The sequence below is a fragment of the Tamandua tetradactyla genome, chromosome 20 (assembly GCF_023851605.1).
Source record: "Tamandua tetradactyla isolate mTamTet1 chromosome 20, mTamTet1.pri, whole genome shotgun sequence".
Taxonomy (NCBI): domain Eukaryota; kingdom Metazoa; phylum Chordata; class Mammalia; order Pilosa; family Myrmecophagidae; genus Tamandua; species Tamandua tetradactyla.
This window is the reverse complement of record NC_135346.1, coordinates 60,509,439-60,531,397: the sequence shown is the minus strand read 5'-3', so window position 1 is coordinate 60,531,397 and position 21,959 is coordinate 60,509,439. Positions and strand designations below refer to the sequence as shown.

Genomic DNA, 21,959 nt, shown 5'->3' with positions numbered 1-21,959 from the left:
CATTTTAAATCCATCCATCAGTTGAGGGACACTTGAATTTCTTCCATCTTTTGGCAATTGTGAATAATGCCACAGTGAACGTCAGTGTGCAAATATCTGTTCATGTCCCCACTTTCAATTATTTGGGGCACAGACATAGTTAGTGGAGTTGCCAGGTCGTATGGTAATTCTATACTTAGGGTTCTAAGAGCTGCCAAACTGTTTCCCATAGTGGCTGCACCATTTTACATTGCCACAAGCAATGAATGAGGTTTAAATAAGATTTCCTTTTAATTATTTCACTGTGAAGAATGACACTGAGTACTGATATCATATGTTTCTCATTAAAATGAATAACTGCAAATGAATATAATCAAGACACAAAAATCAGTGTGTTCACATATACAAAAATAACTAATTAGAATACATAAAAGAGAAAGCCCAATTTAATCCCATTCCAAAAACAAAATTTTAGGAATTAAACTTAACCAGAAATGTACAAAACTTTTATGAGAAAAATTTTATAATTTAACACATTGATTTAATATAGAGACTGAATGAAAACCTAACAAAAATACCCAACAGGCTTTTTTGCTCCTCAAGGAAGAGTAATTGATCCCGATGTTCCTTTCAGAACGTCTAGGGACACCAAACAACCAAACAACCAACAACCAAACAACCAAACAACCAAGCAACCAAACAACCAAACAACCAACCAAACAAACAACCAAACAACCAACAACCACCCAGAAAAACCTTGAAAGCCATGAGCAATGTCGGGAAACAGACCTTCCGCACACTTAAAAATACTACGAAGTAGCTATAATAAAGAATGCAACTAAAAGAAAAACCAGAAATGTGCACAATTGCAATTATTATATGATAATGGTGATATCTTAGGTCATTGGAGGAGAAATGGATTTCTTTTTCCTTGTAAATTAACTCCTTGATTTATACTTTCCATGTAGCAGGATTTTGGAAAGCTATTCTAAATAAAAGGAAATTAAACTAATAGTAAATAAGTACAATATGTTTTCCATGATTGAATCCTGGATCAAAGAAAAACAGCTCTAAGAATCTTATAATGTAAATTTCTTTTGCATTGAAAATTTATTTTAAGAATAAAGAATGCCTTCAATCTAAATTGGAACGGAAGAAGTAAATTTTTCATTATTTGCAGGTGACATGATACTATATTCAGAAAATCCTGAGAAATCTACAACAAAGTTACTTAAGCCAATAAACAAATTCAGCAAGGTGGCAGGTTATAAAATTAATGTGCAAATATCAGTAATGTTCCTATACACAAATGATGATTGAAATGAGGAGTCAGTTAGGGAAAAAATTGCATTCAAAATAACAACTAAAACAATCAAGTATCTAGGAATGAACTTAACTAGAGATGTAAAGGACTCATACTCAGAGAACTACATAACATTGTCAAAAGAAATGAAAGAAGATCCAAGTAGGTGGAAAGATATTCCATAGGAAGGTTCAATGTAGTTAAGATGTCAATTTTACCCAAATTGATCTACAGATGCAATGCAGTACCAATCAAAATTCCAACAATCTACTTTCAAGACTTGGAAAAGCTAGTTACCAAATTCATCCAAATTCATCCAGAAGGGAAAGAGACCCCGAAGAGCTAAAAGCATCCTAAAGAAGAAGAACAAAGGGAGAGGATTGCTACTCTTTGATTTTAAAACTTACTATAAAGCTACAGTGGTCAAAACAGAATGGTATGGGCACAAAGATAGAAGTATTGACCAATGGAATATAATCAAGAGTGCAGAAAAAGACCAAAAAATCTATGATCAACTGATTTTTGACAGGGCCCCGAAATCCTCTGAACTGGGACAAAATTGTCTTTTCTACAAATGGGTATGGGAGAACAGGATATCAATAGCTGGAAGAATGAAAGAGGACCCCTACCATATATCCTATACAAAAATTTACTCAAATTGGATCAAACACCTAAATATAAGAACCAGTACCATAAAGCTCCTAGAAGAAAATGTAGGGAAACATCTCCAAGACCTAGTAATAAGAGTCAGCTTCCTAAACTTTACAACCAAAACACAAGCAACAAAAGAAAAAAATAGAAAAATGGGAACTCCTCAAAATCAAATGTTTTTACTCCTTGAAAGACTTTGTCAAAACGGTGAAGAGGCAGCCAACACAGTGGAAGAAAATATTCCAAAATCATGCATTGGATAAATGTTTGATGTCCTGTATATACAAAGAAATCATGCAACTCAACAACAAAAGAACAAGCAACCCAATAATAAAAATAGGCTTAAGATATGAATAGACATTTTTCTGAACAGCTACACAGAGGGCTCAAAAGCGCATGAAGAGATGCTCATTTTCATTAGCTAGAAGGGAAATGCAGCCCAAGGTTACAATCAGATGTTCACAGCATCACTATTCACAATCGTCAAAAGATGGAAACAATCATACCCATTAACAAGACTAGTGGATTAACAAAATATAGTATATACATATGATGGAATATTTTGCAGCTTATTGCATAATATTAGATAATACTAGATGAAATGATATCCTGAACCACATGAAAAGATAGATGAGCCTTGAGGACATAATGCTGAGTGAAATAAGCCAGGCATAAAAAGATAGATACTGTATGATTCCACTGTTATTACCACAGTAAAGGTAAAATCAAAGGCTTAAAATACAGAATATAAGGGACCTAGAGAAACACAGAAGCTTGAGATGGTGAACTGTTAGCTAATGAGGTTGAACTTAACTGTAAGGGAATAGGCATAAGTGAAGGTGGTTTACTAGTGGGTCTGTAAGTTATATTACCATATTGAAGGTGAACATGATTGAAAGGGGTTTATAGACTCATGTGTTCCACCAATTAACACTACAAATGTAAATGAATTCTTGCATGAACCACTGCAAAGGTATGAATAGTGTAAAAGAGTGTATTATTTGGGGTATATGGAGAAAAATGGCATTGCATACTATGATCTATGTTAACAGGAAAACGTCAACAGTACCTCAGCAATACCAGGGGTACATAATGGGAAGGAGGGGCAAGACTTAAGGGGAGGTTTGGATTTTCTATTTGGGGAGGGTATGTTTATTGGTTATCTTTCTCTTGAGAACAATGAAATTATCTAAACTTGAGAGTGTTCATGGACTGTAGACTTTGGACATTATACATGAGGCCCAGTAGATGGAGGTGGCTGGAAGATGCACTGACTGAGAAATAAATTGGTGAATGATGGTGTAAACATATAATCAAACACAGTGCTGCTACAAAAAAGAACTAAGTTGTGAGGCATGCAACTCTATGAATGAACATGTGGGACAGCTGGTGAGGCAAAATAAGCCAGAAACAAAAGAGCAAATATTGTAGGACCTCATTTAGAAAATACTTATGAGAAAACTGGAGCCTAGATTATAAGCTCTTATAGCAGTCACATTTAGTCTGGAGTGGTCATTGTTATTTCAGGATTTTGAGGGGCTGCTTTATATACGTATAACTTGGTATTTAGAGATAAGAATGAAGCCAATCAGTTGGAATTAAGTTAATTCAGAATACAGGGGTAAAGAAGACATTGCCTGTATTTTAGAACTTCACCTAATCTTTGAGACCAAAGGAAGAATGTTTATTATGTCCAGAGCCTAAATGTTCTGTAGCACATAATCTAACTCAACCTGTCTGGATGGATCATTTAAACAATGCAAACACAGGGATCCCAGAATAAGAATGAGAACATTTAATCCTGTATAGTTTAATGCAATGCCTGGATGCATCCTACAATATATTAAGCAGATAATAAGAAAGTATTGAAAAAGTCCCTTGAGGGATGGGAGAAAAAAATTACCACTAAGGAATTCCCGGATACTGTGCCAAACATTAGGGACACCCAAATCAATAGGCCAAGCCCTCAATCTTGATGCTTGCTCTTGTGAAGTTTATATACTTAGCACTGAAGCTTAGCCTACCTATAGGTATGCATAAGAATCACCTCCAGAAGACCTCTTTTGTTGCTCAGATGTGGCTTCTCTTTCTCTAAGCCCAGACTTTGCAAGTGAAACCATTTCTCTCCATCCTACTTGGAACATGACATCCATGGATGAAAGTCTCCCTGGCAGCATGGGAGATGACCCCCAAGGGTGAGCCTGGCTCTGGCACCATGGTATCAGCAATGCCATCCTGACATAAAGGGGGGAAAGAAGTATCAAGTTAGCTATCTGGCTGAGAGAGTTCAAATAGAGTCAAGAGGCTACACTGGAGGTCATTTTAACGCATGATTCAATTAGATATTGCTACCTGTCATAACTTGAAAAATGCCAACCAGGACCATTCCAGCCAATCCTGAAGAATACCTAGAACATTAAGATTCTACACAGGATCCATGAACTCGGGTAACTCTCCAGAAACCTACAACCTTCAACTGGGTCCCTGGACCAGCTAAGTCCTGAAATGCAGAGGGGCCAGCCTCTCCAGAACATCAACAGTTCCATCCCCATATCCCATATTATTGACAGTCCATTCCAACATGAAAAGTTAGAATTGGCATAGCTCAAATACAAGGAGTGGGAGAAAAATCAAAGGTGATGATAGAGCTATACAGACAAGGCCAGGTTTAACAAATGAGTATAGTGCTGATTCATTATACTGACATTGCTTTTCTTGTACATATGTTATATTTCACAATAAAAAAATTTAAAGCAAAAGGAAAAAGAATAAAGGATGCATTCAGATAAAAGGATAAAAAACAGTAACAATGTGTAGGAAAATCTAAAACAATGTTTATTATAACAGTGACAATACTTTTATCTAATTAAGTTTTTATCAAAAAAATTATATTGAGAAGAGCTGAATAGCAGTAGCATATGATTTGGAAGGGGAAAAATCGAGTTAAATATTTTAAAGTCCTAACATTACCTGGGAGCAGTGAGGAGGTCTTATTTACTTTAGATATTGATAAATTATATATTCTTTTTCTATTTATAGATCAATGAATTAATGATTAGAAAAGGTACTAAAGTACTAAACACACAAATAAAAATGTTCTGGTAACACAAAATTCTCAGTCAACACATGAAAGCACAAGAAAGAAGAGAAAATGAAGATAGTTATAACAAATAGCGAAGAGGGAGTCATTATAGCATACACCAATAGCAGAATGACTGAAATGTACTGAGTTCTTGACTTCAAAATCAAAGATTTCCATCTGAGAAGCAAAGCCAAACCGAATTATAAGCTGTTTCCAAGAGACACCTATAAAACATAAGGAAGAGGAATTTGAAGTTAAAAAAAATGTTGAAAAGATTTTCATACAAAGCCTAACCTGGAGTAAGTTGGTTCATTAGACAAAGCAGACATTGAAACAAAAAGCATGTCTAAAGATGAAGGAAGTCACTTCAAAATGGTAAATTGTTCAATATATATTATAAATATTATGCACTTAAGAAGATGGCCTCAAAAAGTATATCAAAAGGAAAAATAAGTGGGAAATTATATCACATTCTATTTGCTAAATGATAGGACAAATAAATGAAAATTCACAAGATTTGAACAGCACAATTCCTAGTGTATATGAAAAATATGATCCCCAATATGGATCCTAGCTTGCATTGATTGTGTTTTTTCCTGTATAGCATTCTGTGATAGATTCAGGTGGCAACTTGGCCAGGTGATGATGCCCATTGTTCTGTTACTGTAGACTTAAATCATCAGTATGTGAAATTCGTCTATGGCTGATTATATTTGTGGTTGGCTAAGGGGAGTGCCTTCCACAATTAGTGAGATTTAGTTTAATTCATTGGAGGCTTAAAAAAGAGGGGTCAGAAGAGAGCTCAGCAGCTCAGTATACTTCATCTCAGGGCTTAGATCTCAGACCCACATATTTGGAGATGCTGAAAGGAATCACCCTGGGGAAAGCTGTTTGAACCCAGAAGCCAGGAGGGAAGCTCAACAAATGTCCACCATGTGCCTTCCCATGCGACAAAGAAAGCCAGGGAAAGCCAGTTGTCTTTCCTCTGAGGAACTATAAATTTGTAATTGTGAAAATCCTCTTATTAAAGTTGATCCATCTCTGGTGTGCAGCATTCAGCCAGCTTTAGCAAACTAAGACAAATTTTGGCATAGAGAGTAGGTTGCTGCTTCAGTTTGCAAACACTGAACATGTTGGAATTGTTTTTAAAATGGATAAGGGGAAGATCTCAGAAGAATTATATTTTGATAGAGAAAGCCTTAATTGCTTTGAAGAGACTGTTGGTAGAAAGGTGGACTCTAGAGACACTTCTGAAAAGGATTTAGGCAGAAATGATGAATGTGTCATTGAAAACTGGAAAGAAGACATTCTTTGTAGATGGAAGGCAAAATTTGAGACTGATGAATTTAAATATTTAGCAGAGATTTTGAAACTAAATGTGGAAAATGCAGTCTGGCTGCTCCTTGAAGCTTATAGTAAAATGTGACAGGAAAGAGATAAGTTGAGGACTGAACTCTTGGGTACAAAGAAACCAAAAACTGATGGTCTGGAAAATTCTGGGCTTCCAGAAAGGGAAAGCCCAAAGAGTCGTGCCCCATATGAAGATTTGGCTAAATGTGAATCTAGTCAGCCATTTCAGTCATGACCCATTACAGGACAAGTGAGGATTTGAGATGATGTCATCCAGAAAAGATCGTGGAAAGTTCTTTTGCCTGATAGGAATGATCCTAGCACACTGCACAGAAAACAACAAAAGTGTTGGGGGATCTGTATAAGCAGAACCACTGCCAGTCTGTACTAAAGGGGACAAACTAGAGGAAAAATAACTTTGGAGGCAGACCCACCCATATATGTGGAGTTTGCCTCAGAAGCAGAAGACAAGCCTTCCACTTCATTGCTCAGGAAGAGTTGTGTCACCCCAGGCATTGGAGAGGGCAGAGCACATAAACTTGAACTTGAGAGGAGCCTGGATCACACCCTATTGTTCTGAAGGGGTTAAGTATGAGCCCCAGAGATGGCAGAGATCCCAGGTGCTGCCCCAAACCTTAGACAGGGTGAAGCCAAGAAAAAGAGAGTCTACCCAATGTCCCCCAATACTGCACCTACCTTGCTGTTTGGAGAGAGCAAAGTCACTGTGTAGACACTTAGAAAGGGTGGGACTGCCACTTTCTGAAGCCCCAAGTATGACTGACTCTCAGATTTTGAAATCTAATGGAGTTTTCCCTGCACATTTTCAGAATTATTTAGAACTGGTGACCCCTGTTTTCCTTCCAATTTTTCCCTATAACAATGAGATTTTTTTATCTTATGACCACTCTTCTTTGTATATTGGAAACAGATAACTTGTTCTAAGTTCACAGGTCCACAACCAGAGGAGAATTTGGCTTCAGGATAGACCATGTCTGTAAATGACTTTGATGAGATTTTGCACTATTTTTGAGTTGGTATTTATTTCTTTTGTTACTGAAATGATTTAAGACTTTTTGATATTGTGATGAAACTAATGTATCTTGTATATAGAAAGATTTAGTCTATTGTATGCAAACAAATGATCATTGTTAGGTGAAAAAATATGTCTGCTATTGCTTTCTATTAAAGATTAAGTATGGTTTAGGGTGTATAGTTTCTGAGTTAACAATGAGTGATGATACCCCATTGTTCTGTTACTGTGGACTTAAATCATCAGTATGTGAAATTTGGCTATGGCTGATTACATTTTGTTGGCTAAGGACAGTGCATTCCACATTAAGTGAGGTTTAGTTTAATTAGCTGGAGGGTTAAAAGAGAGGAGTCATAAGTGAACTCAGTAGTCCAGCATACCTCATCTCAGCATTCGGAGCACAGACCCAATGTTTGGAGATGCAGAAAAGAGCCATGCTGGGGAAAGCTGTTTAACCCCAGAAGCTGGGAGAGAAACCCAGTAGATGTCCACCATGTGCTTTCCCATGTGACAGAGAAAGCCAGCTGCTTTTCCTCTGAAGAACTATGAATTTTAAACTAAATAAATCCCCTTATTAAAAACTGATCCATCTCTGGTATGTTGCATTCTGGCAGCTTTAGCCAACTAAAACAGATATCATTTACAACACCTTGCAATGTTGACATTCATTTGTTCTCCCCCGTGCAAAAACACTTGTATATTTGTACATTTAATCACCATCATTGACCACTCTAGGCATTCCTAAATTATACCATCTCAATTTTTATCCTCTATCTTTGGTTCTGGTGTCATACATGCTCACAACCCTTCTCCTTCAACCATACTCATATTTAGCATCATTCAGAGTATGTCATGGTTAGGGACACGTGTCAACTTGGTCAAGTTGTCGTACCTGTTTATCTGATTGGGCAAGCGCTGGCCTGTCTGTTGCAATGAGGACATTTCATAGGATTAGGTCATGATCACGTCAGCTGCATCCTCAGCTGATTCCATTTGTAATCAGCCAAAGGGGAATGTCTTCTGCAATTAGTGATGCTAAATCTAATCATGGGAAGCCTTTTAAGGAGGATTCAGAGGAGACAGATTCCATTCCTGCTTTGGCTGGTGAGCCTCTCCTGCGGAGTTCATCCAGGCCATCCATCGGTGGCGGCGGCTTCGCAGCCTGCCCTGTGGATTTTGGACTCTGCATTCCTGCAGTCACGTGAGACGCTTTTATAAATTTTATATTTGCAAGTGTTCCCTGTTGATTCTGTTTCTCTAGAAAACAGAACCCTAACTAATACAGAGTACTTATATTATTGTTCTACTGTCAGATAGTATTATGCTATTCATTTATGAATTTTTACAATCAGTCCTGTTGCATATTCTCTATCCCTTCAGTACCAAATGCCCAATATCTACCCTCTTTCTATATCTTGATATGTATTCTTAACTTTAACTCTCAAAGTTCACTCATTAATATTGTTTATATTAGTGAAATCATAGATTATTTATCCTTTTGTTTCTGGCTAATTTCACTCAGCACAATGTTCTTAAGATTCATTCACATTGTTACATGCTTCATGACTTTATTCTATATACAGCTATGTAATATTACATCATATATGTATATATATAAGCATACCATATAAGGTTGTTTAGCCACTCATTGATTGATGGATATTTGGACTGTTTCCACCTCTTGGCAGTCATAAATAATGCTGCTATAAGCATCAGTGTGAAAATATTCATTTGTTTCCTTACCTTTAGTACCTCTGAATATATAACCAGTAACGCAATTGCTGGATCATATGGCAATTCTACACTTAGCTTCCTGAGGAACTGCCAAATTGCTTTCCAGAGCAGTTATACCGTTTTACATCCCCACCAACAGTAGATAAGTGTGCCTCTTTCTCCACAGCCTCTTCAGCACTTGTTTTCTGGTTTGTTTTTTGTTTTTGTTTTTGTTTTTGACAATGGCCATTCTAGTTGGTGTGAGATAATGTCTCATTGTGGTTTTGATTAACATTTCCCTAGTAGTCAGTTGAACATCTTTTCATGTGCCTTTTAGCCTTTTGTATTTCCTCTTCTGAGAATTGTTTGTTCATGACTCTTGCCCATTTTTTAATGGATTTTTTTTCTCTTTCTGTTGTTGAGTTTTAGAATCTCTTGAGATATTCTGGATATTAAACTCTTATCTAATGTGTAGTTTTCAAATATTGTCTCCCATTTTATAGGCTTCTTTTTTACTTTCCTGACAAAATTTTTTCTTGATGCATGAAAGTGTTTAATTTGGAGGAGATCCCATTTATTGATTTATTTTTTCATTGCTCATGTTTTGGGTGTAAGGTCTAGGAAACCACCTCCTACCACAAGATTTATAACATATTTCCCTACATTTTCTTATAAAAATTTTGTGGTCTTAGCTCTAACATTAGGTCTTTGATCGCTTTTGAGTTAGTTTTTGTGTAGGGTATGAGATATGGATCTTCTGTTGTTCTTTTGCATATAGATGTACTGTTTTCCAAACACCATTTATTGAAAAGGCTGCTCTGTCCCAGTTCTGTTGGCTTAACTGCCTTATCAAAGAAAAACTGTCCATAAATGAGAGGGTCTATTTCTGAAGACTCAATTCAATTCCATTGGCCAGTGTGTCTATCTTAATCACACTCCTATACTGTTTTGACCACTGTAGTTTTGTAATATGCTCTAAAGGTAGAGAATGTGAGACCTCCCACTTCATTTTTCTTTCTCAAAATATCTTTAGCAACTCAGGGCACCCTGCTCTTACAAATAAATTTGGTTCTTGTTTTTTTCTATTTCTGCAAAGTAAGTTGTTGAAATTTCAATTTGTGTTGCATTGAATCTGTAAATCAATTTGGGAAGAATTCACATCTTAGGTATATTTAGTCTTCCAATCCATGAACATGGTGTCCCTTTCCATTTATTTAGATCTTCCATGATTTTTTTTTAAACAGGGGCAGGCACTGGGAATTGAACCCAGATCTCCAGCATGGCAGGGAATAATTCTGCCTCTGAGCCTCCGTGGCCCACCCCCATGATTTCTTTTAATAATTTCTAGTGTTTTCCTAAGTCTTCTATATCCTTAGTTAAATGTATTCCTAAATATTTGATTCTTTTGGTTGTTATTGTAAATGGAACTTTTTTCTTGATTTCTTCCTCAGATTGCTCATCGCTGGTGTATGGAAATACTACTGATTTGGGGGGTTATCTTGTACCCTGCCATTTTACTATACTCATTTAGTAGGTCTAGTGTCTGTGCTGTAGATTTATTAGAACGTTTGGCATATAGTATTATATCATGCAAACAGTGACAATTTTACTTCTTCCTTTCCAATTTTGATGCCTTTTATTTCTTTTTCTTGTCTAATTGCTCTGCTAGAACTTCCAGCACAATGTTAAATAACAATTGTGACAATGGGCATCTTATCTTGTTCCTGATCTTAAAGGGAAATCTTTCCATCTTTCCCCATTGAGGATGATGTTAGCTATGGACTTTTCATATAGTCCCCTTATTATGTTGAGGAAGTTCCCTTCTGTTCCTATTTTTAAAATTATTTTGAAGAAATTATGTTGAATTTTGTCAAATGCCTTTTCTGTATCAATTGAGATGATCATGTGCTTTTTCTGTTTTCATTTATTGATATGGTTTATTACATTAATTGATTTTCTTGTGTTGAGCCAGCCTTAAACACCTGGAATAAATCCCACTTAGTCATGGTGTATAATTCTTTGAATGTGCTCCTCGATTCAATTTGCAAGTATCTTTGAGGATTTTTGTATCTATATTCATTAAGGAGATTGTTCTGTAATTTTCTTTTCTTGTAGTATCTCTGTCCGAATTTGGTATTAAGGTGATGTTGCCTTCATAGAATGAGTTAGGTAGTTTTCCCTCCTTTTCAATTTTTTTCAAAAAGGTGAGCAGGGTTGGTACTAATTCTTTCTTGAATGCTTCATATAATACCCATGTGCAGCCATCTGGCCCTGGACTTTTCTTTTTGGGGAGCTTCTTGATGACTGATTCAATCCCTTTACTTGTGATTGGTTTGTGGAGGTCGTCTATTTCTTCTCGAGTCAATGTTGCTTGTTCACAACTTTCTAGGAAGTTTTCAATTTCATCTACGTTTTCTAATTTATTAGCATAGAGTTGCTCATAGTAACCTCTCATTTCCTCCTTTATTCTGCGGGTTCAGTGGTTATGTCCCCTCTCCCATTTCTGATTTTACTTATTTGCAGCCTCTCTCTTTCCTGTCAGCCTAACTAAGGTTCCATCAATTTTATTGGTTTTCTCAAAGAACAACTTATGGTTTTGCTGATTTTATCTATTGCTTTCATATTCTCAATTTCATTTATTTTTGCTCTAAACTTCATTATTCCTTTCCTTTTTTTTTTTTTTTTTTTGCCTTGGGGTTAGTTTGCTGTTCTTTCTCTGGCTGTTCCAGTTGAACAGTTGATTCCTTGATTTTTGCTCTTTCTTCTTTTTCTAACATAAGCATTTAAGGCCATAAATTTCCCTTTCAGCTTAATTTTATGAAGCTTATGTAGGTAGAGGAGAAGTTTAGCTTACTTATAGACATGCCTAAGAGTTACTTCTGGAGAACCTCTTTTGTTACTCAGATGTGGCCTTACTCTCTCTAAGCCCAACTCTGCAAGTGAAATAATTGCCCTCCCACATATATGGGACATGATATCCAGGGGTGAAAGTCTCCTGGTGGCATGAGAGAGGACTCCCATGGATGAGTTTGGTCCTGGCACCATGGCATCAACAATTGCATCTTGACCAAAAGGGGTAAAAGAAGTGTAACTAATAAAGTATCAGTGGCTGAGAGAGTTCAATGGAGTTGAAAGACAACTCTGGAGGTCTCTCTTATGAAGCTTCAATTAGACATTGCTACTTATCATAACTTGCCAAACCCCAACCAGATTCATTCCAGCCAATTTTAAAGAAAATCTAGGGCAACTTATAAGATTCTACAAAGGTCACATGCACTAAGGTAACTTTCCAGAAACCTACAACCTCCAGAAGGGTCCCTAGACCAGAAAAGTTCTGAAATCAAGGCTCATCCTCTCCAGAACATCAGCTAGTTCTATCTCCCTACCCCATATTATTGACAGCTCCTTCCATCAGAAAAAAGTTACAGTAGTCATAGGCCAAATACCTCTAAAGAGTGGGATAGAAAGATTAAAGGTGATGCTGGAATTATACAGAGAACGTAGGATTTAACAAACGAATAGGATTGCTGAATCATTAATTTGATATTTATTTTAGTCTTTAGTATCTTAGAGCAGCTAGAAGTAAAACCCTAAAAGTGTGGAATTGTAACCCATACCAAACTCTGAAATCTGTTCTCCAACTAATTGTTTTGCTGTGCTTTGAAATTTATTGCTTTTTTGTATATATGTTATTTTTCACACACAAAAAGAAAAAGAAAAAAAATTGATTGTGATGATTAAAAAAATATTTATTCCTTCTAGTGTCATATATCCTGGAGCAGCCAGAAGGAAAAATCTGAGATGATGGTATGACAAACTCTGGGATCTGTCTTGTAACTACTCGTTGAAGAGTGCTTTGAAAACTATTGCTTTTTTATTTCTTTGCTCTGTATATATGTTATATTAAGCAATAAAAAAGTTTTTAAAAATTCCCTTAACATTGCTTTTGCTGTATCCCATAACTTTTTTTTAGGGTTGGTGGTGCATGGTGCAGGAATTGAACCTGAGTCTCCCACATGTAAAGTGAGTATTCTACCACTGAATCACCTGTCCACGCTCCCATAGCTTTTGTTTTTTCTTTTTTTAGTTATTTTTATTTTCTTTCTTTTTTTTCACCACCCCCCATAACTTTTGATATGCTGGGTTTTCATTTATATTTGCTTCAAAATACTTACTGATTTTTCTTATAATTTCTTCCTTGATTCACTGGTTGTTTAAGAGTGTGTTGTTTAGCCTCTATATGTTTGTGAATTTTCTGGCTTTCCACCTGTTATTGATTTCCAACTTCATTCCACTATGATCTGAGAAAGTGTTTTGTATATTTTTAATCTTTTTCAATTTATTGAAACTCACTTTGTGACCCAGCACATGGTATATCCTTGAGAATGATCCATGAGCACTAGAGAAAAATGTGTATCCTGCTGTTGTGGGGTGTAATATTCTGTAAATGTGTGTGAGTTTAGTTAATTTATCATATCATTGAAAACTTCTATTTCCTTATTGATCCTCCATCTAGATGTTTTATTCTCTGATGAAAGCAGGGAATGAAGTCTCCAACTATTATGATAGAGGTATCAGCTTCACCCTTCAGTGTTGTCAGTGTTTGCCTCATGTATTTTGGAGCAATCTGGCTCAGAGCATAAATATTTATGATTGTTTTGTCTTCTCATTGAATTGTTCCTTTCATTAATATATAGTGTCTTTCTAGGTTTCTTTTAATTGTTTTACATTTAAAGTCTAATTTGTCAGGTGTTAGTATAGGTGCCCATGCTCTTTTCTGATTGTTGTTTGCATGAAATATCTTTTTCCAAACTTTCACTTTCTGCCTATTTTTGTCCTTGAATCTAAAATGAGTTTCATCCAGACAGCATATAGATGGGTCCTATTTTTAAAATCCATTCTGTTTTCTTTTTTAAAAAAATTCCTGATTAGCTCAGGAATTTTTGAAAGCATTCATAAATTCATGAATGTACTTTGTGGGCAATTTGAGTGCTTTGGTGGATGGCAGGGAAGGGTCAGAGAGAGCTAGGATGAAATCCTGGATCCATCACCTACTAAGTAACTTTGACATCCTGCCAGTTTATGTCTTTTGATCGGGAAGTTTAATCCATCCACATTTAATGTTACTATTGTAAAGGCAGTACTTTCTTGTATAATTTTGTCTTTTGGATTTTACATAACGTATCTAATTTTTTTCTCTCTCTTTTTTTTTTACCTTTACTGGTAGGCTTCATCTCAGTCCTCCCCTCCAGGCCTCACTCTCCTAGTCATTCTTATCTGTCTGCAGTGCTCCCTTCAGTGTTCCTTATAAAGTGTGTCTTTTAGTCACAAATTCTCTCAGTGATTGTTTGTCTGAATATATTTTAATCTTCCCCTCACTTTTTTCTGTTCTTGTTTTGTTTTGTTTTGTTTCCATGGAGATGTGACCCACCCAATTGTTTCCCCTCACTTTTGAAGGACAGTTTCGCTGGTTATAAAATTCCTGCTTGGCAGTTTTTTGTCATCAGAATCTTAAACACATCATACCACTGCCTTCTTTCATCCATGGTTTTTGCTGAGATGTCCAAACATAGTCTTATCAAGTTTCTCTTGTAGGTGATGGATTATTTTTCTCTTGATGCTTTCAAGACTCTCTCTTAATCTTTGACATTTGACAATTTGATTGGTTTTCTGTTTGGAGTAGGTTGTACTTCTTGTATCTGTAATTTTATTTCTTTCATTTCAAATGGGAAATTTTCAGTGATTATTTTCCCCATTAGTCTTTCTGTTGCTTTTCCCTTCTCTTCTCCTTTGAGACACACATAACACATATATTTGTGTGATTCATGTTGTCATTCAATTCCCTGAGATCATGATCATATTTTCCATTCTTTTACCTATATTTTCTTTTGTGTGTTGGGTTTCAGATGTCCTTTCTTCTCAGTTGACTAATCCTCTCTTCTGCTTCTTCAAATCCATTGTTGTAAGTCTCCATTGTTTTTTTCACCTCTTTTACTGTGCTTTCATTCCCATAATTCTGTGATTTTCTTTTCAAACTTTTGAGTTCTTCTTTATTAGTCCAATATCTTCTCTATATCCTCCCTTAACTTGTTGGTTTGATTTTTTATGAGATTTTGCAAGTCTTTTTGAACATCCTGAATTAGTTGTTCCAATTCCTGTGTCTCATTTGAACTGTTGGTTTGTTCCTTTGACTGGACCATACATACTATTTTCCTAGTATGCCATTATTTTTGGTTGGCATCTAGGCACTTGATTTCCTTAATTAGTTTATTCTGGAGGTTGTTTTCACTATTTTACCTAGAGTTTTCTTGATGGTTGACTTTTCTGTCTCTCTGTTCTTTGGCATTCAGTTCAACTTTCCTTAGACCTGTAGCTTAAGCTCTGTTTATCTGTTCAGAATTTTTCCATTCTTGCTTTTCTGTTCCTTGCCATGCCTATATGGAGCCTTTTTTGAAGGAGAGTCTCCTCAAATATGATTGCTCCTGGTCACATTTTCCCAGACCAGGCAGGCCCATGTCTCAGGAGGAGTAACCAGTATCAAGTTTCCTTGAGGGTGAGACCCAGCAAGATGTCATACTTTCCTATGAAGTCTCTAGACTCAGTGCTTTTCATATACTTCCCAGCATGTGGTGCTTGTCTGCCTGTAGCTTCCCATTAGGGTAAAGTAGTGATGTGATCTAAAAACAGAAAGCTTTTTAGTCAAGGAAAAGAATTTGCTAAAAAAGCGGGTGAAAAGGAGGAGGGGCACAATAGTACAAAAATCTAAAAAATAACAGTGGTATAATATTTAAAATTCTGATGTGTAAAGAAAATGAAAAGAACTTGTTACTACATAAATTTCCTAGTTTAGAATTTCCTGAAAGACAGGGCCCACATTCAACATTTTCTTCAGTACCCCTGTGACATCCTTATTCCTAACACTGTAGACAAATAGTTTAGCACAGGAATGAGTACGGTGTAAAAGAAAGATGCCACCATGTCCTTCTCGAGGGTGTGGTATGAGCTGGGGAGCACACAGGTGGCAACCCAGTAGAATAGAATGACCACGTCATCTGGGAGGAACAGGTGGCAAAGGGTTTCTTCCAGCCCTCTTCTGAGTTCATCCTATGGCTATTGATAAAGATAAAAGTGTAGGAGGTGAATGACTATCACAGGGATGAGGAGCATGAAGACACAGCGCACGTACAACAGTGTCTCCACAAGTGATATGTTACAGCAGGAGAGCTTCATTACAGCAAGGACCTCACAGAACAAGTCATGAATCTTCCAGGATCTGAAGAAGGATCTGGTGATGGGAGTGAGCACAAAGCCATCCACTGAGCCCAAGAACCAGCAGTCAAATGCTAGGAGTCAGACCTTGTGGTCCATGAGGAAAGGGTAGTGGAGAGCATGCAGATTACCAGGCCAGGATGGCCGGAAGGAAACTTTCTGAGCCTACTAGCATCAAGTAGAGAGACATCCACATCCCACACTCAGAGACTGAGGTTTTATTGACACCCATGATGTGATCCATGAGCCTGTTAGGCACGGTGACAGAAATGGACATCACACCTGCAAGAGACAACAGGCTGATAAAAAAAGTACATGGGTGTGTGGAGGTGTGCATCAGAGTGTGTTAGAAGGATCAGGATGGCATGTTCAGACATGGACATCAGGAAAATCACAAAAATGACCACACAAAGGAAAGCTGGGTCTTTGGTTTCACTGAAAAATCCTGTCAGGATGAAACCAGAGCCTCCAGTGTGGTTAGCCAGCCACATGATATTGTCCATGAACTTTCACCTAAGAACACCAAGGAGCATTGGGGTTACATGGATCACTTATGATGATGCAGCTCTCTGACGGGTAAGTTCAGCAAGAATGTGCATTTGTGTGCATGTGTGTGTGTGTCAATCTGATTGTGCTATACAGCAGATGTTTCATGGGCCCATTGATTTGGGGACTATAATTACCTCTAATTCCCAGTTTACTTGAAAAATGAATAGACTCACAAATGTGGGTTGAATGGATTTATAACTTATATAGAAATTGTCACAGTTCAGGGTGATGAGGTTGCTGACAATAGCGTAATAGGTCAACATGTACTGGGAATTTGAATGATCATTGTCCTATGCAATCACAAAGAATGAATCATTGAATAAATGATAAATCACACTCCTCATTCCTAAGGTCTTTGGTATGGAGACCTGAATTGAATTAACATATCTGGTTTGAGGATACACCTGTGATTTGAAAAAGTCTTAGCAATATATCCCGTATAAAAAGCATTCAGAAAATAACTTAAACTGTATCTGGGGTAAACCCATAACAAAGTTTAACTGCCCTTTGCCAGTATAATCTGCCTGCTCTGAGAGGCTCTGTGGTTTTTTGGATAAAGGCATACAGATTCACACATACCGTAGAGTCATTACAGTTCAATGAACTCTCAGAGATCCTGAGAATAGAGGGAGAGGAGCCAGACTCTGCAGCCAGACTGCTGCTATGGAACCTGTTTCCTTTCTAATTGCACTGTTCCCTGCAAGTTACTAAAGCTTAAATTCCTCAGTACACTATACATGAAAATGGGATAAGGAAAAAGCTTGATGAGCTTTTTTGAGGTGAGGAATAAATGCGGTAACAATGACGATACTCACAATATTACCAGTCACAGGTGAATAGGCATAGACACTGTTAATGTAGCAAATTAATATCTAAGCATATTACTGTGAAGAAAATAATTAAAAGTTGGCTCTATTATTGTTTTATGATATGAGATCCATTATTTCAGGTTTCCAGGTTCAATACCCTGTTCACAGATTTAATATTTGGATTTGATCATTTCTACAGTCCCAGAAAACATGTTTGTTTGGTTGTTTTTTACCTTTAGTTAAATGGAGCTTTGTGGATTATTCCATCTCCGTCTAGTTTCTCTCTAGCACATGCTTCTCTAAGGCACAATTCATGTCCTTAAAGTTTCTACCATTTTCTCTAAATTTAGTGGGGGAATTGGAGGAATTAGCATTAGAGAGTCATTGCTGTTGACAGATAAGGTTTTAGTTTTTATTTTTGCAAACAACATTTGCCTTATTGCTTGCCACACCAACTTTTCAGGAATGGAAAATGAAATGTGCAGAAGTAAACTGAACAACACTGAGACAGTTCTGACTCCAATTCACTGCTTCTTTTCCTTATCTTGCTGCTTGCAACTCTGTAGGTGTTAGACCGTGAAGATGAATCAAAGTTAAATATACCTTCTTTACATTTAAGACAGTAACAGATTGCCTATTTAGGAAAATAAAGTTATGCAAATGTGATTTAAAGTAGAACTAAGAATAGCCACAAAATACATAAAAGCAATAGATGCAAAATATACCTGGTCATTCTAAGAAGAATAATAATTTCTTCTACATTTTCTGTTAAGGATATTAAACCTGTGTATCTTTTCAATTTCTGAATAATGTTAAATTTTAAAAACTTTATCAACAGGAGTGAAATATCAACTTTTCAGTTTGGGTAAAGTTTAGAAATGGTTATGAGGAAGTGAAATTTCTGGAAGAATTTACAGTAGTTTCATATATATTTTATACTGCTGTAATAATTCCAGATACTACTGATGATATTAAACTTATGAAGAATCCCAATTTCTGGGGTGCTGATGCAGCATGTTGTTATATGCATCAGCAGCATATAACAACATGCTGCATTTGATTCCACGATATAAGAATTCACAAAATCTGGGATCCTTTGCATAAAAATATAATCTTTCTATTAAATCCCATCCCCACTGGCTGAAGTGAGCTGAGCATTATGTAAAATTTAAAAACAGTCTGATCAGTGGCAATACAAATCTGCTGATCTAGTCTCTATACATAGATAGCGTGAAGCAAGGGCAAGCATGAAGACAGCATGAAGAGATTGGCACCTATGAAGAACCCCAAACTCTCTGCTGTATAAATCAGTTGTGAGGAGGAGGGGGAGAAAGAAGTCAGGGAGGGAGTGCCATGAAAATCTCTGCAGCACTTTGGCAAATAGAGTCACTGCCATCAAGCCACATTTACACGTCCGTCCTAGACACCAGACAGCTAAGATTATACTGTGTCTGCACCACACCAGGCAATTGGCCTCACTGATCACTCTTCTCAATTCAATTGCTTGTGTTTAGTATCAAAAGCTTAATGCATGTTTAGCATAGGGCATCATTAAGAGTGGTGGCAAAGTATCATCAAGGATTTGTTTGGAGTTTACTAGATTTCAGGAATTGTCCCAATTTTTTATCACATTTAATCTTCCCCAAGAAACAAAGAGGACCTTACTTTTACCTTATCTTCTCCTTTTGCATATTAGAAAATGCAGATTCTCAGAGTATAGCCAGAAATCATACAACAAGCTGAGGGAGAACTTGCCTTTCAGCTCAGAAGTGGGGCTCAGAATCTGTCAAACTCTAGGTTCTATCAAGGATACAATCCTATCTCTTTGGTCTTCAATATGGACTTTAAATCTCTCTCCCATGGTCATTTCCATTAGGGAAACATAACAATGATCCAAACTTTTTAAATAGTCTTTACATTAAAAAAAATCTTTGTTGTTCAGAAAAGAATGAGAAACACCTATCTAAAATTTTAGTTTCAGAAAAAAATCATATAAAATATTGGAGAAAACATACAATTTTTTTCCAAAAAATAGTTGGAAACCAGAAACCCATTTCATGATACATAGCAGCAAATAAATGTTATATAAATAGATTCAAAGGAGAAACATTAAAATTGATGATAAAGGAAAAACTGAGAAAGTATGTCAAGAATAGGCAGGATGTGTCAGCAGAGAGTTCAGGACATTGGCTAGCCGTTTGCTCCCACAGGTCTCTCTGTGTCTGGTTGAAGCCACCTTCAAATGCTGCTGCAAGACTCAGGCAGATGAACAGTTGAGAGTAGTGGCAGTTGAATGTACAAGGAGAAGAGAGGAAGTGACATCATCCCAAACTTCTCTCTGCCTACTAGGGGAGTAGACTGAGATTTTCTGTTGATAAAGCCCTCTTAGCAATTGAAGCAGAATGCAATTAAGAGCTAAAAAGTTAACAGATGTCTCCATTGCACTTTTTCTTGTTTTCAACTCATCTTTTTTCCCCATTTTATTGTAAACCCAATGTGAATCAATACCTTAATATTAATAATGATTTCAGACCTCACCATTATTTAAAATCTTATCTATGAATATTACTTAAAATATTTTCAAATGTCCTTGTGATCTATATACTAATATAAATTTTTTAACTGCCTCCTGTCATTTTAGGCTGGTTATTCTTGGAAAATGCATTTTATATTTTATTTTTAAAAAGTGAATAGCGAGGCTGCTGCAATACTGATTTTGGAGTAAAAACTAAAAACCACCTTTTAGTAAAAAAAAAACTTATCTATGAAAAATGAGTTACTTTATATACGGAACTTTTCATTTTCAAAGTTGCGGAAACTGAAACAAAGAATTCAATAAACTCATCAAAGCCAACACCACCTGTGCTGGTGTGAAACTGTTATATACTCCAGAAAAGGCATGTTCCTCTAATCTAATCTTGCTGTGGCAGACTTACGGTGGGTGGCAACTTTTGACTCAGTTGTTTCCATGGAATTGTGACTATGCCCATTCAAGTTAGGTCTTAATTAGCTTACTGGAGTCCTTTAAGAGGGGAATATTTTGGAGAAAGCTCAGATATTGAAGTTTGGAGATGCAAAAGGAAAACGTCCCAGGAGATGCTAAAAGGACCCACAGGATATGAGAGAACCATCTGAAACAGAAAGTCAAAAGAGGAGGACAGCCGATGTCTCCATGATGCCTTTTCGCCTTTCTTAAGTGAAAGTATCCTCTTACTGATGCCTTAATTTGGACATTGTCATGGCCTTAGAACTGTAACTTATAACTTAATAAATTCCCTTTATAAAAGCTAATCCATTTCTGGTATATTGCCTTCCAGCGGCATTAGCAAACTAAAACACTACCATCAATACTATAGACACAATGAAGATTGAGGTCACCTCCTTCACATCTTTGTCCTTTCACTCTTCTTTAGGTTACTCATTGTTCTCTTCCTCCTGTTTCTCACTTTAATATATGTTACCTTGTTTTTGCATTACTTTTAAAGTGTTTGTTTTTATTTTAAATGTTAACATGCTAATTATAAACAAATATTAAAATGAAAACTTATACACAGAAAATTTAAAACTAACCATAATGTAATCACACAGACAAAACACTCTTTAAAAGTCATAACTTGTCACAAAACTGCAATTATTTATTTAGTGCACACCAAGTTCCAGATTGTTGGGATAAAAGAGGAAACAGGATCAAAGCAGCCCCCAGCCTCTTGGAAGTTGCAGCCAAATACTTAGGAACTTTTTTTTTCTATATGAGTGCTTGGGATGATTTTTATTACTTTCACCCTAAATTAAAGAGTTTATATATAAATATTTCCTTTTAGTTTCTAGTGTATTAGAATAACGAGAAAGAAATAACCAAAACTGTTGAGCTGTAATCCAGTAGATATGATTATTGATGACGATTTTATAACTATAAAGCTTTTCAGTGTGTGACTGTGATTTGAAAACCTTGTGACTGACACTCCCTTTATCCAGTGTGTGGGCATTGGAGTAATAAAGACAAAAACTAAATAACAAGGGGGGATAAGGGGCACAGGATGTGGATTTTCTTTTTATCATTAATGTTATCTTATTTTTTTGAGTAATTAAAAAGTTCCAAAATAGATTTTTGTGATGAATGCACAACTGTGTCATGATGCTATGAGCCATTGATTGTATACTGTGGATGGATTATATACTGTGGGAATACATAGCAATAAAATTGCACTGAAAAAAAGAAATGTG

General features: G+C 36.3%; 1 pseudogene; it reads right to left on the bottom strand.

Annotated features, from left to right (window-relative positions):
• Positions 1 to 15,949: 15,949 nt before the first annotated feature.
• On the bottom strand, positions 15,950 to 16,880 carry LOC143664366 (olfactory receptor 2T29-like; annotated as a pseudogene).
• Positions 16,881 to 21,959: the final 5,079 nt, after the last annotated feature.